The sequence below is a fragment of the Eubalaena glacialis genome, chromosome X (genome assembly GCF_028564815.1).
Source record: "Eubalaena glacialis isolate mEubGla1 chromosome X, mEubGla1.1.hap2.+ XY, whole genome shotgun sequence".
Taxonomy (NCBI): domain Eukaryota; kingdom Metazoa; phylum Chordata; class Mammalia; order Artiodactyla; family Balaenidae; genus Eubalaena; species Eubalaena glacialis.
The window spans coordinates 47,271,475-47,287,522 of record NC_083736.1 but is presented as its reverse complement, the minus strand read 5'-3'; the positions used below and the strand labels follow the sequence as shown (position 1 = coordinate 47,287,522).

Below are 16,048 nucleotides of genomic sequence, written 5' to 3'. Positions count from 1 at the left end.
TAAACCACACACACACACACACACACACACAGAGCAGGCCCCACTATGAGCATCTCCCATTTGCTTCCCCTCCCACCTAATATTAACAGCATGTCCTGAAGAAGATCCCTCTGATCAGTACACACTGGTCCCCTCATGCTGTTCCATGGCCAGTGTGTGCTCCATGGTATAACATGAACCCCTCACCGTTTGTTTACAATCCAACCATCATCGACTCTTAATGGACATAAAGAGGTTTTACACAATTGTTTGCTACTACCTTCCTTCTACACACAACTCTGTGAATGTGTATGTTTATTATACATTTTTAAAGTGGAGCTGCTGGGTCAAAACTCAGTCATTCACCAATCATCCACTGAGCGCCTACTATGTGCTGGGCACTGGGGAGACTGGCCGTACTAGACAAAAAAAAAGTCTCTACCCTCACCGACCTAGCATTGTAAGGATTTTTCACTTTGATACATGCTGCCACGATGCTGTCCATCGGTGGTGCATGAGAAGTAAAGCTTGTTTATGGGCTCCTCACATCATTCTTGGGGCAGACGCTCTGCTGCAGTGAACAGGATGCTTAGACCTTTGCTCCCTTCAAGATCTTCAGGGTCTGGCGATGAGACTGTACGTTTGGATGTGTTGCGGGGTAAGGAGGGGGGGAGAGAAGGGAAGGAACCGTTCACAAATAACGTGGTGGAGGGAGGGAGGAATACTAGAGTCCACCTCTTAGTTGTGTAGGAGGGACGCTGAGCCTGGTTAGAAATGCAGATTCTCGGGCCCCACCAAGGACCCACTGAATCAGAAACTCGGGGATGGGGGGCAGCAATCAGTGTTTTAACAAGCCCTCCAGGTGACTGCGATGCATGCTAAAGTTTCACATTCACATTAGACCCACAGAATAAAGTGGGAGGATAGGACTGAAGTGAGAAACAGCACCCCCCCAACCGCCCTGCGTATCACCTCCTGGGGGTGTCCGGTTCACCCCTCCGTTTCTACCTGGTCGCATTCAGGTGGGGATGGCAACGGGGCGAGAAATTGGCTCCAGGATTGCGGGGTCGGAAAGCGTTCTGGGCGGTGATTGGTCGCCGCGAGATTGCCGGAGTAAGCTCTTCCGGTACGCAAAGCGGAGCCGGAAATCCCGCTATTCCCTCCCCTTCCCCCCGCAAGGCGGTAGCCGAGTTGGAGTTCAGGGCGAGAGCGTGTTCGTGTGCGCGCGGGCATTTTCAGAATGTACATTTTTCTGAGTTGGACTACTCCAGAACTGGCTGTCCCGACAGGCATAGCTAGAAAGGGCGAGGATTCCGCTAGGGTACATGTACGGGGTAACAGAACGGTGACAGAGCCCATGGTCTTTATCTCATGTAGTCAGTGTCTTTGGGACCCCTGGGAGATGTCCCCTTTCCTAACGGAACCGACGGCACGGTTGTCCTTTCCACCGATTACAGTCAAGGACAGAGGCCTGCCCCTCACCAGGCCTTCTGATCCCAGTCTGGAGCTTTATCCCTCCTGCCCGTTGGGGGGCTGTGGCTGGCTTGCCCCACTAGGCCTATTCTGTATTACCCAGGGAGGCACAAGCAATCACAAGGCCCAGCACAGAGAAAACTTCTTGTAATGCTCCCTGTTATAGTGGTGTCACTGCAGGGAGGTAACTTTCCACGTAGGAAGACTTTTTCCCAAATCCAAGACTCCAGAGAATTGCGAGGGTTTCATCCTAACTGTGCCCTCCCTCCCTTTGGGAACCGGCCAGCAATGGTCCGCGGGCATCTACATCCGCTGTTCCCCGATCCCACCACCAAGGGGCGCGCGAGATGAAACGGTTCTGTCGTGGAACGTACCACTGAGGGGCAGAGGGAAGACCTTCGAGTCGGGAAGGAACCTTTGGGGAGGGGGCGTCCGTTCTGGAATAATCCACTGAGCGCTGTGACAACACTGAGGGTCCCCTTACACCGCGTCGGGCATCAACCATGGGTCCCAGCGGAGGCACTCAGGGCGCCGCTGGGTCCATCCCCATTGTAACCGCTCCATCTTCCCGGCACATTCGAGGCCGATTGGACACCGGGTCTCAGCCTGCAGCCTTCTTTTCTATCTACTCCAGGTTCACCCCTTCGTTTCTGCATGGTCACATCCAGGTGGGGACAGCAACGGAGCCAGAGATTGGCTCCGGGATGCGTGTGGGGGGCGGGGTTGACATCGAGAAAGCGTTCTGGGCGGTGATTGGTCGCCGCGAGATTGCCGGAATAAACTCTTCCGGGGCGTCAAGCGGCGCCGGAAATCCCGCTATTCCTGCCCCGCCCTCCTCACCTGCCCAGTTCCCATTGGCTGTCTGTCTGGGACAGGCACAGTGGTCGCCGAGTTGGCGCTCAGGGTGAAAGGTGTGCGTGTGCGTGTGCGTGTGCGTGTGCGTGTGTGCGCGCGGGCATTTTCAGAGTCTACATTTTTCTCCGAGTTTGACTACTCCAAGACCGACTATCCGTAAGGGGCTGATTAGCTGCCCGGGTCGGTGGCGAGGTTCGGCGCAGTCGCTGGCTGTGCAGGTTGACGATGGTGGTGTCTTTCCGCGAGCTCTTACAGTCTTGTTTAGCCTTCACTCAGTCTGGGGCGTGTGGTACCGCAGGATCAGTCGCGCAGATTCATATAATTAAGCCCAAGGAGAGGTCACTAAACTTTTTTGGTGTCTCTCCCTGGGAAGTAACATGTGTCGTGCAGTTTGGAGATGTGTAGCGCTACGTCTGACATGCCAGGTGCTGTTTGAGTACATTTGACGTCCCTGAGCATTTTGGGGAGATTTTGGTGAATGGGATATTTTATCTGAGTGGATTTTGTGAGCCATGGTACAAAGTCTGTAGGGCTTTGTGTCCTTGTAGACCTGGGTGTGCATTTTCTGAGCTTTTGGGCATTAGAGTCACTGGGTGTTAGACCCTAATGTAGAAGTCTGAACCCCAGAGTGTGAGGCCTCTGAACTGTTGTGATTCTGGGTCCCAAGGTGTGGTGTCTCTGAGCTGCTTTAGGAAGGGGTTTGTCTAAAGGTGTAAAGTATCTGAGCTGTTTGGGGTCTGTGTGTCAGTAGTAAAATCTCTTACCATTTTGGCTGTGAGGTCTCTGTGCAGGAACTGAGGGAGTTGGAAACCCGGCAGATATGATTCCGAAGCCTGGAACCCGACGTGCTGATGGTGCGTTGTTGAGGGTGTCACTTGTCTCCTGGAGTCTCAGTACGTATCATAATTGATAAAATGGGGCCAGTGCCCACCTTGGAGGGTACCTGTGCATGTTAGCAGTGTGTGTAAAGGGCCTGGCTCCCAGCTATGGTTCAGAAAATGTTTTCTGAGCACCTGCCATGTACCTGAGTACTATTCGAGGAGTTTGTGACAGGGCAAAACTGACAAAGTCTCTCATTTCATAGAGTTGGTCAATAAATAAATCAAGGGTGGCAGGTGCTATGTATGAAGAAAGATAGGGCTGGATCAGGGGAAAGGGTATGTGGAGATGATGTTATTATTTTATTCAAGGTAATCAGGGAAAGTCTCCCTGAAGGATGACGAATGAGCAGAGACCTGGAGGAAGTGAGGGAGCACGCCATGGGATTACCTGAAGGAAGAGCATTCCAGGCAGAAGGAACAGCAGGTGCCACAGTCCTGGCGGGGCAGTCTACTTGGCGTGCTCCTGGGTATCAAGGAGTCCTGTGATGCACTGGGTTTGGCACGTCGCACTCATTGAAAGGTGTCTGGTGCTGCTCTCTGTGTTTGTCCCACAATCTGTGGTCATCCCCATTTCACAGATGAAGGACCCGAGGCTCCAAGATGTGCCCTGCACCTTCTCTCCTGCTTGCACCTGAAATTACTGAAGAGGGGTGAAACCTATTAGTCCATCATGAGAGACAGAGGGCTTGAGCGTAAGAGCTGCGGGGAGGACACCATCCACACTGAATGTCAGCCAACCAGCGGAGATCAGTTATAATATGGGAATCATGCCCCTCATAACATTGCTACTCTTGATGGAGGGCAGGACTTAAGAATGAGAAAGGAACTGGGGCAAAGGAGAGAGGCAGGAAGGGGAAGCTGGAGGACGGTGAGAAAAAAACCCACTGGCTTCATCATATTGCTTGGATTTGGCCCAGTTCACCTTGATTAACTGATTGTACTAAGACATATTCACTTTTCCCCTGTCCCTACCCTTTCTTTCCCTTCCCTGCTCTTCTCTTTTGTGCCTGAGCAGTTCAGTCCTAAAGCCATTAGGTGTTGCTGGGCAAGGCAAGTATATGCGCGTAGGGGCATCCCAATTTGGGAGGTCAGAGCCCAAGGCGGTAAGGAGGATGTCCCTGGGGGTTCTGTGGGGGAGGAGGCTAACTGGCTCAGGGATTCAGGCTTGAGTGAGGTGTGGAAGTCAAGGGCAGGGGATGGTTCAGCATAGCACGTGGGGAGGACCTCTTTGTGGAGGAGGGATGGCTTATATGCATTGGGATTTGTCAACTCAGTAAATATATAAGGATGGTGGGAGCCACGTCTGTCACTTTTGGAAGAGGGAATTTCCAATATGGAAAGGAGGTAAACTGGAACAACTTCTGAGGAGTTCTACTGGAACTAAAGGTCTCCGTGAGAACTCCTGGTTTTCAGTAGATATGTGTGCATATGTGGATAGACTGATATAGAAATATAGAAATATATATGTGTGTGTGTGTGTGTGTGTGTGTGTGTGATTGTGTTCACACATATATTCCAAACTTCCTGAAAACAGCAACATCCCAATGACAATAAGTACACCTACCGCTAGATCCTAGCTTCTGAATACCATTCTCCACTAAATGATGGGTTCCCAGGCTGAGGAGAGATAGGATTAATGAGCCAGGCTCAACTTGTCATGTCAGTAATAAGGGAAAGTTAAAGAATGGTGGGGAGATGTCAGGGGGACACAGAATATAGCTGGAGGGCTCTCCCACTGGAAAAACTGGGGACTCTTTTATCTTTTCCAGCTTCTTTGAGGTATTATTGACATATAGCATGTAAGTGTAAGGTGCACAGTGTGATGATTTGATACACGTAGATAGGGCAAAACGATTACCACAATAAGGTTAGTTAGCACTCTATCCCCTCACAGAATTACCTTTTTAAAAATTGTGGTGATAACATTTCAGATCTACCCTCTTAGCTTTCAATATATGATACAGTTTTGTTCATTATACTCAGCATGCTGTACATTAGATCCCCATAACTTATTCATCTTATAGCTGGAAGTTTGTACCGTTTGAGCAACATTTCCCCCAGCCCCTGGCAACCACCATTCTAAACTCTATTTCTGTGAGTTTGACTTTTTTAGATTCTACATATAAGTAGAACATACAATATGTCTTTCTCTCTTTCACTTACTTCACTTAGCATAAAGCCTTCCAGGTCCATTCATGTTGTTGCGAAAGGCAGGATTTTCTTCATTTTTGTGGCTGAATAATATTCCGTTGTATATGTCACCACATTTTCTGTGTCCATTCATCCCCTCCATGGCCACTTAGTTGCTTACATATCTTGGTTGAAGCTGCATTGTAAATTGTAACGTTGGTGTTAGTCCTCCAACTTTGTTTTTCAAAATTATTTGGCTATTCTAGTTCCTTTGCCTTACCCCAGAAATTTTACCATCAGTTAGTCTATATGTACAAAAAAATCCTTGCCTGGATTTGTGATTGGAATTGTATGAAATTGATGGATCTATTTGGGGACTATTGACATCCTAATTATATTGAATTTCTCAACACATGAACGCAGTATGTGTCTCCATTTTGTTAGGTCTTCTTATATTTCTTTCCTCAGCATTTTGTAGTTTTGAGCATACAGATCCTGCTTATGTTTCGCTAGGTTTTGGGGGAAGCTATTATAAACGGTATGCACAAGTCTTTTTTTTTTTTTAATTTCCTAATTGTTCATTGCTAGTACAGGCAAATATGCCTGATTTTTTTTGTGTTGAGCTTGTATCCTGCGACATTGTTAAACTCCCTTCTTAGTTATAGGAGTTTTTGTTAATAGATTTCATGGGATTTTCTAGGTAGATAATCATGTCATCGGTGGATGGGAGCAGTTTGATTTCCTCCTTCCCAATCTCTAAACCATTTATTCCTTTTTCTTTTCTTACTGGAGTGGCTAGGACTTCCAGTACAATGTTGACTTATAGCAGGAGTAAGACTGGCTATCCTCCTGGCCTGGTTCCTGATCTTAGGGAGAAAGCGTTTAGTCTTTCTCCATCAAGTAGGATGGAGGGGCAGGTATTTTTGTAGATGCTCCGTATTTCAGGTTAAGAAAGCTCCCTTCTACTCCTGGTTAGCTGAATGTTTTTCATCATGAACGACTGTTGAATTTTGTCAGATACTTTTTCTGCGTCAACAGGTAACGATCATGTGGTTCTTTATCTTTGGTATGCTACTATGGTGGCTTGATTGATTGATTTTTTTAATGCTGCACCAGCTTTGCATTTCGGGGATAAACGTCACTTGGTCATGGTGTATTATTCTTTTTATATGTTGAATTTGATTTGCTACTACTGTCTTTGTTTGACTTTGGTATCAGGGTAATGCTAATCTGAAAAAATAATTCAACAAGTGTTCCCTCTCTTCTGTTTCCTTGAAGAGACTGCGTAGAATTGCTGTTACTGCTTCTTAAATGTTTGGTAGGATTTTCCAGGGATACCATCTGGCCCTGGAGATGCCTTTTCTGTAAGTTTTTCAGCTACAGGCTCGATTTTAAAAATAGATGATCTGTTTCTTTTTGGTGGAGCTTTGATAGTTTGTTCCATTTCACCTAAATTGCCAAAAGTAGTTATGTAGAATTATTCATAGACTCCTTTTAATTTCTGTGGGATCTGTAACCTATTTCATTCCTGATGTTGGTAAGTTGTGTCTTTAGTTATCTTGCTTGCTTTTTTTTTTTTTTTTGTCTGTCTGGGTAGAAGTTTATTCATTTGTATTGACCTTTTGAAAGAACCAGCTTTGGGTTTCGTTGATTAACTCTATTCTTTTTCTGATAACTGTTCCAATCTCTATTTCCCTTATTTGCTTGCTTTGAATTTATTTGGATTTTCTTTTTCTAGTTTCTTAAGGTAGAAGCTTTCATTATTGATTTGGGTTCTTTTTTCTTTCTAATACAAGCATTTGATGCTGTACATTTACGGCTAAGCACTGCTGTACCTGCATCCTGCAGATTTTGGTAGGTTGTTTTTTCATTTTCATTTTGTTTAAATTAATTTGTAACTTTCCTTGATCCTTGCTCTTTGGTCCATGGATTACTTAGAAGTATGTGATTTAATTTCCTTGTGTTTGGAGATTTTCCTCCTAACTTTGGCTTACTTATTGGGGGTTTTTCTCTTTTGGTCAGATAACATTCTTTGTATGATTGCAATTATCTTGCAATTGGTCATATTTGTTTTATGACCCAGGATATAGTCTACCTTGGTGAAACTTCCATATGCACTTGAAAAGAATGTGGTATATTTGGCTGTTGTTATGTGGAGGGTTCTATACCTGTGAGAACATTCGGTTCACCCATGCATTCTAATTTGCTTTCTCTCCGTTCTGTGTGTTACTGAGATTGTTGAAGTCTCCAGCTGTTCTTGTAGATGTGTTTGTTTCAGTTCTTGCAGTTCTGACTTGGTCATGTATTTTGAAGCTTTGCTGTTGAGTACTGTGCAGAATAGAGTTAACATAGCAGGCCTGGGACTATAATCGTTAGAAGGGCTGGCTTGTGGGCCTTCACGTCGCGTCTGAGAACTTGGATTTCAAGAGGTTTCCCACCGTTGCCTCCTTCAGAAGTGTAGGTTACTCCTCCATCTGTCCAAACAGTATGTTTTATGCTAAACACCTGCTTTCCTCCTGGGAACCTGAAATCTTGATATGTGCTAGGCCCCGGGTTTCTCAGGAGCTTCCCTGGTGGACAGCATTTCACACGCGTTGTCATGATCCGTTGCCGGAGGGACAAATTGCGTGATTCTACTAGGAAAGGACTCTTGGAAGCTTGCGCTGGTTTCCTCCGGATGTTGCCCAGTGCACCTCTCCCCCTGGATGATTTGGCTTTGTATCCTTTTGCTGCAGTAAATCTTAGCCATGAGGATGACTATGTGCTAGGTCCTTGGAGTCCTCCTAGGAATTCATCAAAAGCAAGGGTGGTCTTGGGGCATCTGAAACAGTGGTGGCAGCTGTGGATTCACTAGCGAGACTGTGACTCGCTGAAATACGGTGAAAGCCTTGTTTGAGTAAAGGGAGGATGAAGCAGTAGGGCTGACGATCCTTTTGTGCTTGGTGACTGTGGATGTACCCGTGCTATGAAACAGCAGCTGAGCCACTGACTGTTGTGATAGGTGTTACTTACAGAATTTGAAAACAAAAGATCCAGATCCGGGAGAGTTAGCGCACTGCATCCTCGGCTGCTTCTGCTGTGCTGCCCGATGTTGGGGGGGGTGGGGGTGGGGAGAGTGCAGGCAGCTCCTGACTTTGGTGTTTGTTATTTCCTCCAGGCCTGGGGCGAAAGGATGCGAACCTTACAAAAGGTGGACTCTGGGTCGGCCAAAAAATGTTGAAAGTTTGACTTGCTCTCTCCTACAAGCGGAAGAAAGCAAATAAAATCAGGTTCTGGGCTGGAGAAAGCTTCAGATAAACTAGAGGCAAGAAGGGGAAAAAGCTCTGCAGGCTTTTCTTCAACTTGGCGGCTGCTGCTGCTGCTGCAGCCCCAGCCCCTCCCAGCACTCGCGCCCGAGCTCCCCGGCCGCTGTGCGGTACCCTGGTGAGTGTCAGTTTACTGCTAGGGGTTTGAGTAAAGCGTCCCTGAGAGAGGGAAAAGGGGGAATTTTTAAAATGGCTTTGTACGTTGTGGCTGTTGCATCCGGATGTTTGAGACAACTGAGACGAGACGTTAGGCATATGACTCTTCAGTGCAAGAGAATGAGCTTTTCCAGCCTCCTCACGGGATCGGTGAGAGAGACAAAAGGACAGGAGGTTGTGTCAACCCATTTTGAAAATTTTTTAACATTCAGGATTTTGTCCTGGCCAGTTGCGAAACATAATGTCTTTACAGTTAGATTATAAAACATGTTTTGCTATGAAAGTACTTTTGCCTTTCTTGCCTACAGCCCTTCCATACAAAAGGCTTGGGGGACATTAGGAGATAATTAAAGAAATGTAAAGTTTTGATTTCAGGATTGTACACAGTGATTGTATAACAATGGAGAACACACCACCCCTGGCACCTGGCGGGGAAGCGTAGCGAGGGAGCGAGGGCATTAATGATCTTGTCTGTCCAAACTGTTCCTGGGAATTTTCTATGTTTCCTAAAGGAATACTCCCCGTGCAGCCTTCCAAGCTGCTGTGAGCACTTTTTTTTTTTTTTGAATTTTATTTTATTTATTTTTTTATACAGCAGGTTCTTATTAGTTATCTATTTTATACATATTAGTGTATATATGTCAATCCCAATCCAGTGAGCACTTTGAATGCAAACTGTCTGCTGAGGCTCCAGTCACACCTGAGGGAGCTCTGACTGTGGGACCGCGGGAGTGGCCCCAGCCCCTGGACGTTGCATGCAGAGCACCTCCAGGTGTCACCCACCCTCGGAAAGAGGATGCGCTGGGGTCCTGGACAGACAGAACTGTTTGGAACGGGCTGCCTCCAGGCAGTGCCTCTGAAACTAAGGCCTCAGATGGATTATTCAAACTGGACAGGGAGTCCTAGGGGGGCAGGTTCCTGGGTGGGAGGCCACACTGGGGCCCCAGGGAGCTGTCCTGCCTGCCTGATGTATGTCCTGCTCGGGGCAACCTAGCAGTTGTGAACCCTTTGTTTCTAGGGATACATGTATGCCTCGGAATTACCCTCCTTGTGTGTGAGCCCTGAATATCCCTACACGGCCTCAGCCTGGACGAGTAGTGACCAGAGTATGCTGTGCCTGAATTGGTGCCTCAGGTGCCTCAGCTACAAAAGGTTCATACAAAAAACTAAGCCGTAAGGTTCCTGGCTTTCTAAGTTAGACCTTCATGGTTAATGACATCTGTATTTAAATGGCTGAGTCCTGGAACCCTAAGGGATGTAACTGACGTCAGTACTGCAGTGTAGGCTGGTGTCACTGTGCTGCCTGGGTCCTAAGACCTGTGGCATTCCCCTCCCTCCCTCTGCAGACTGACATCCTTCTCGCTCGTCATTAAGACACTGGGTCCAGTCCTTCACCCGTTACGTCAGCTCCACAAGTGTGGACTGACTTTCTCCCGTGTGTCAGGTCCTCTGCCCCGAGGACACCAGGATGAACGGGGTGTGTTTCCAGCCTTCTGAGAAGGAGTTAAAAGTCTGGTGAGGGAGACAGACATGGAAACAAAACCTCAGTGCCTCAAAGACAATGGGCTTATCTGGCTTTGTTCAGCAACTCATGGCAGATCACACTATGAACGTTTCCCACGTAATTTTTCCCGTCCATTGACAGCATATCCTGAAGATCCGTCTAGTCAGTACAGTTGGATTCCCCTCATTCCTTTAGGCGTGTGCAACCTCAGCTATCAGGCGATACTGGTGTGTTGCGTCAAGCTCAAAGCCAGTAACAGAATGGCCTTCAGTATGTGTTCTCTAAAACACTCAAGGATTCTTTGTAAGTTTCCAGAGAAAGCAACATTCAAGCTTCCCTTAATTCACAGGGAAATTACAATTATGGAAAATCCACTTTATTTAACTCTCTGCTAGAAAGTGTTTGCCTCCCTGTAACCCTCAGCCCACAGATGCCGGTAGCTCCTCCCAATCATTTCAACACCCAAACCTACCCTCTGAAATTTCGTGTCAGCTTCCACTTACTTACCAGATGCATCATTGTGGTAGTAAACCACGTAACGTACTGGTTATCAACCACAAGAATAGGATTTTATGAAGGTATCCCCAGACCTCTTATTCACATCCAAAGGATAGGAATGATATGGTCCATGTCAGGGTCTGGTCTGGGGAAATAGCATGGCAGCATGGAGTAGGACACAGGACTCCCCAGGAAGGATTCCAGGCACCTTCCTCGTCTGTCTTGCTTTCTGTGACAAGATAACGGTTCAGGGACAGATGGGGTGTGAGGTAAGGCTTCGTTTCCAAGGTCAATCACTGCCGTAGGCATCAATGTTTAGGATGGTTCTGTGGTCGTCATGGCTCTTGGCTCCCGGGTCTGGGGTCCTTCTCAGAGAGGACGAGCCCTCTCCAGGCCAGGTCACCAGAGTCACGGGCCAGGCGAGGGCTTTAAGCTACTAGGGAAGGCTGTCTGCTTTGGCACGGCAGATGAGGTCAGAGGAGGACAGCTGAGAGGAGAAGAGGGGAGAAGATCTCCTCAGGTCAGGGGCAGGTGTCTGATGGGTGAAGGGAAGACATTTTTCCTAAATTCTGGTTGCTCTGGGCTTGTGTGGCATGGAGGGAGTGAGGGTGCAAGAGAGAAGCAGAGGCTGACTGGAGGTGGGGAGAATAGGTCATATAACCTCATATTGTCTGTGTCCCATGGCCCCCGAGAAAAGCCCAGGCCATGTGGGATCTCAAAGGTCATCTCCTCTCACCACCTCCATCCACTGGCCATGAAGAGAATGGATCTGAGATAAACTGAAGCCTCAGAGAGACAGGCCAGTGGGGTGGTGATGTCTTCTCAGAAGATCCACTGCCCTGCCCTTGGTTTGACTCTCACGCTGTGTCCTTTGCGTTCTGTCTCCTGTGCTCTCAGGTTGGTCTTCCCAACTGTGTGTTTGTCCTGGGAAGAGTCAGTACGTTGGAGACAGTCTCGCTACCAAAGGAGTTTAATAAAGTTCCTGAGAGTTTCCCAGGCAGAGTGAAAAATCAAAGATTCTAGGGCACCGTTGTAGCCACACTAAATGAGATTCACTGAGTGCGGATCATGGAATCTGCATTTTTTGTTTGTTTGTTTTTTTATAATTCCTCAGTTCTGATTGACATGGACAACTTGTCTGGGCACTACCAGAGCAGAGGAACGGTCTTATTTTCCCTACTGCCAGGTTTCTCTCTCCATCGGGAGCGTGTGGAGGTGACAGAGGTTTGCTGCCTTCTCTGATGCACAAACCCAAGACCTTCAGGCTAGGAGGCTGACATGCTGTCTGCTGTTCTAAGGAGGCTCTCAGATCATTGTTTCCACAAAACATCCTGATTCCAATCCTGTCAAGCCTCCATCTAAAAGATTTCTGAAGAAACCAGATTTCTACTTAGTGTGCAGTTCCATGCTGTAAGGTCAATTTGTGTTATGTGTTAGCTGCTTTTCTACATATTTTGCAGTAGCCATATTGGATCTTGCCCTTGACTGAATAAATACAGAACACACTGAGTTTTCCACAATGCCTCCACAGACCTGTGGCTCCAGCCCTTACTGCTGGGTGACACTGAGCAGGCTACTTAGCATCTCTGTGCCTCAATTCTTCCGTTAGTAACATGGAAACACTAGTTAGGAGTAAAGGTAACTACTTCTTGGGGCAGTTTAGAGCACTGACCGTGTTAAGACATGGGAAGTTGTCAGGACAGTGCTCGGCATGTGACAAGTTCCTGGTGAATTCTAGCTGTTGCCATTACTGTTGTTAATATTGTTACCGTTCCCACATTTCCCTGGAGAGTGTTCCAGAGAGACAATGTCAAGACCACCTTTGACTCACCACATGGACTTTGCACTATCACTTCAGCCCCTCAGGGACTCAAGAACTGAATGTATGGGGCATGGGTGTGGGTATATTTTTTTTTTTAGCATAATGAGTATTTAACTCTCCTTATGGGGATATTGTGAAGCCTAAATGCAATGCTGGGGTTTCATCAGGCGCTCGTATGGAAAAGTTTAGTGCCTATTCTCTAGCAAATTAGAAGTCTAATGACCTCTTCGTATGATTTGTATAATGACGGGAAAGTAAGTGATCGCTGGGCGATTGTAGAACATGAGTATATACATTTTCAAAAGCATTCCAGAGGGAAATTTAAAGGCCCAAGAACCTCATCATATAGCCCTTTTGGGGGGCCATTATTTTTATCAAGTCTAATTCTCCTGTATCAAATTCTGAATATCTGAATCTGATGAAGATGCAAAAGTATTAATACTCAAACTTTCATCAGTAGGACTTTATTTCTTGTGTAGTTTTCACATTGCCGGTTTTATGGTGTTTCTTATTTCTTCCACTAATATTCACGTTTTTTTAACCAAAGGGTGATGGTATGAATATTTTCTGAGTTACATCCTGAGGAGATGGTAAACAGTGTTTTTGGATAGAGAGTCTGAGGGAGGGGGCAAAGGGGAGAGAGAGTGCAGTGGGAGTGGTTGAGGAGAAAGCAACGGGGGCAGGGAGAGAGGGATATGGCTACAAGCAGAAACCGAAGTGAAGAGACACAAGAGTAAAAGCTCACCCTTCTGGACCGTGTTTAGCTCTCTATGTGTATAAGTATAATAAGGTCTCTGAGTACTCACAGCAACATTACGAGGTAAGCATTTTTTAACGTTATCATCCCTTTTTGCAGATGAGGAAGCTTGAGACACATAGAGGTTAACGGGTGAAGGAACTTGCCCAAAGTCACCTGGCCGGCAAGAGCTGAGTCAGATTGCTACCCAGGCCTGAAAGAAACAGAGAGGTGTGGTATCTGACCCCCAAATCTGGAATACACTGCAGTGCCCAGCGTCCTCTGGATCAAAAGGCAAGTGAGCATGTCCATCGGCATGAATCAGATTACCAGGGATCTGTGTATGGATTGAACATGATGTCTCCAAAGTGCATGAAAGACCACGGGGTGTCGTGTCAATATGCACACGTCACAGAGAACAGTTCCTGGTCCATATCAAGCTCTATACATGCGTTTGCTCCTACCGACGTCAGTATCAGCATCCTCATCCTCATCATTATGGGAAGTAGCATAATCATACTATAATGATAAACAGAACAACAGATACAAAAGTATGAAGACATTACCTCCCCCCATGTCCTAATTTTTAAAAATGCAGAGAAAAGGGCTTCCCTGGTGGCGCAGTGGTTGAGAATCTGCCTGCTAATGCAGGGGACACGGGTTCGAGCCCTGGTCTGGGAAGATCCCACATGCCACGGAGCAACTAGGCCCGTGAGCCACAACTACTGAGCCTGCGCGTCTGGAGCCTGTGCTCCGCAACAAGAGAGGCCGCGACAGTGAGAGGCCCGCGCACCGCGATGAAGAGTGGCCCCCGCTTGCCGCAACTAGAGAAAGCCCTAGCACAGAAACGAAGACCCAACATAGCAATCAATCAATCAATCAATCAATCAATCAATCTTTTAAAAAAAGAAAAAAAAAGAAAATAGGCTTACGGTATTTAAAAAAAAAATGCAGAGAAAAAAACTGGAAGGCAGTAGACCACATATTAAGTGTTTTTCTCTTGAGTGTGAAATTCTAGATAATGCCCAAATAACCTTTTAATGTGCTGTATCTTCATTGTTACATAGCCAGTTTTTCTATTATAATTTTAAAATAGTGTTTCTGAAGACCTGTTCTCTTAGGTATCTTGACGTTTCAGGATTTAAAAAAATTGTTTTGGTATCCTTGCAAAGTGAAAACCCAGTCAGCACACTTAAGTGAGGAGTATGATCTTTGGTACAGTGGTGGGGGTGGGGGGGTGGGGGGAGCAGAGAGGTCCTGATGGAAGGTTAGCTAAGTCTGCAAGCGTTGTGAAAAAGGCCACGGACGATATAAGCCCAAACCAAACAACAACTCACAGGTCCCTAGGAAGAGGCTGGTGTTCTATCCACATAAGTGTCTGTACTAGGACTTCTTAGACCTTTGCTCTTTTGGCTTCCGTGGCGCAGTGGGGCAGCGTGTGGCGCTTATAACGCAGTCCTGCTTTGACCCAGGCTGTGGATGAGAGTCGCAGCCTCCCCTGCAGCACCGCCCCTTTTGTGGGCCAACTGGAGCACTTTTCTTGATGCCTGGGAGCCTCCAGATTCAGAAGGGAAGGGAGACAGAAAATACATAGCTCAGTAGGTAGATCCGACCCTCCCAGATAGAGCTGTGCACAGCAAGTGAGATGCAGGTGCAGCTTGGTGCAGTAACCCGTTGGGAATTAGCAGAGTTGGATTGGGTGACTCAGGGAAGAAATGTGGACGTGAATGCAAAGGGGAGAAACCACATTAAGAGGGGTAAACAGCTATAATTCCCATTTCTGTAACAGGGTAGGGTACTCCATTATTGTTGGGAGAAGGCTTCCTGGTCTGAGCTCTGGGAGGGCGTCACGGCACTTTAGTGATGAGCGTCCTGAGGAACCGCCATCAACCCTAACCAGGGGGCGCTGAGTGTCTGAAGGCAGGAAGTCTCAGTCTTTACCCCTAACAGACACAGACAGCTTCTTAGCCCTGCTGAGAGTGGTGCTGTGGCACCTGAGGGAAGCTCAAAGTTGCCCTCTAGCAAAACTACCAGTGCTCCTTATGTCCTAATCCAGGTCAGGGTGGCTGCCCAGGCACTGTGCACTGACCTGGATAAGTCTGATGGTAACTGTGGTGTGTGTGTGTGTGTGTGTGTGTGTGTGTGTGTGTGTGTGTGTGTGTGTGTGTGTGTGTGTGTGTGTGTGTGTGTGTGTGTGGTGTGTGTGACAGTGACTATTCATTGAATCGTTCACCAAGCTCCAACTGTGGTCAAGGCACTGTGCTGGATGTCTGGGGATACATAAATTGGTCAGCTGGGTATCTGCTCAGTCAGCTGACTGACAAGGACAAGGAGGGATCACAGATACTGAATGACAAGCCTGTGCCAGGCCTTAGAAGGAGTGAGAGGCAGGACGTGGGGGAAGAGCAGAGAGAGTCGAGGTGGAGCAAGCAAGGAACTAGGAGGACCGCGTGAGGGGCAGCTCCGAGTGAGGCTGATGGCCTCACCTGGACTTGACATGCCCTTCCTAACTGTGCTCATGTCCCTGACTCCATGGACACCTGTGCTCTGGGCACAGCGTCACAGACTCCACTAGCAGCCTGCGTTCATTCAACAGTCCATCGATTGGACGCGTAGTTGCGGGGCCTACGCTGGGCACCAGCCACTTGGTACTTGGGAGACATTCAGTGAACATTCGGTGCTCTAAGGATCTTGACCCAGGTTCCACTG

At 47.3% G+C, this 16,048-nt stretch overlaps 1 long non-coding RNA gene across 2 annotated transcripts; it reads left to right on the top strand.

Moving 5' to 3' along the window:
• The first annotated feature begins 2,382 nt into the window (after nt 1–2,382).
• On the top strand, nt 2,383–14,312 carry LOC133082289 (uncharacterized). 2 transcript variants are annotated; one of them, XR_009698932.1, is made up of 3 exons: nt 2,383–2,463; nt 8,476–8,741; nt 13,460–14,312. It is a non-coding gene; the product is annotated as an uncharacterized LOC133082289 (long non-coding RNA). The 2 variants fall into 2 exon arrangements; XR_009698931.1 differs by having other exon boundaries at nt 2,429–2,525.
• Nucleotides 14,313–16,048: the final 1,736 nt, after the last annotated feature.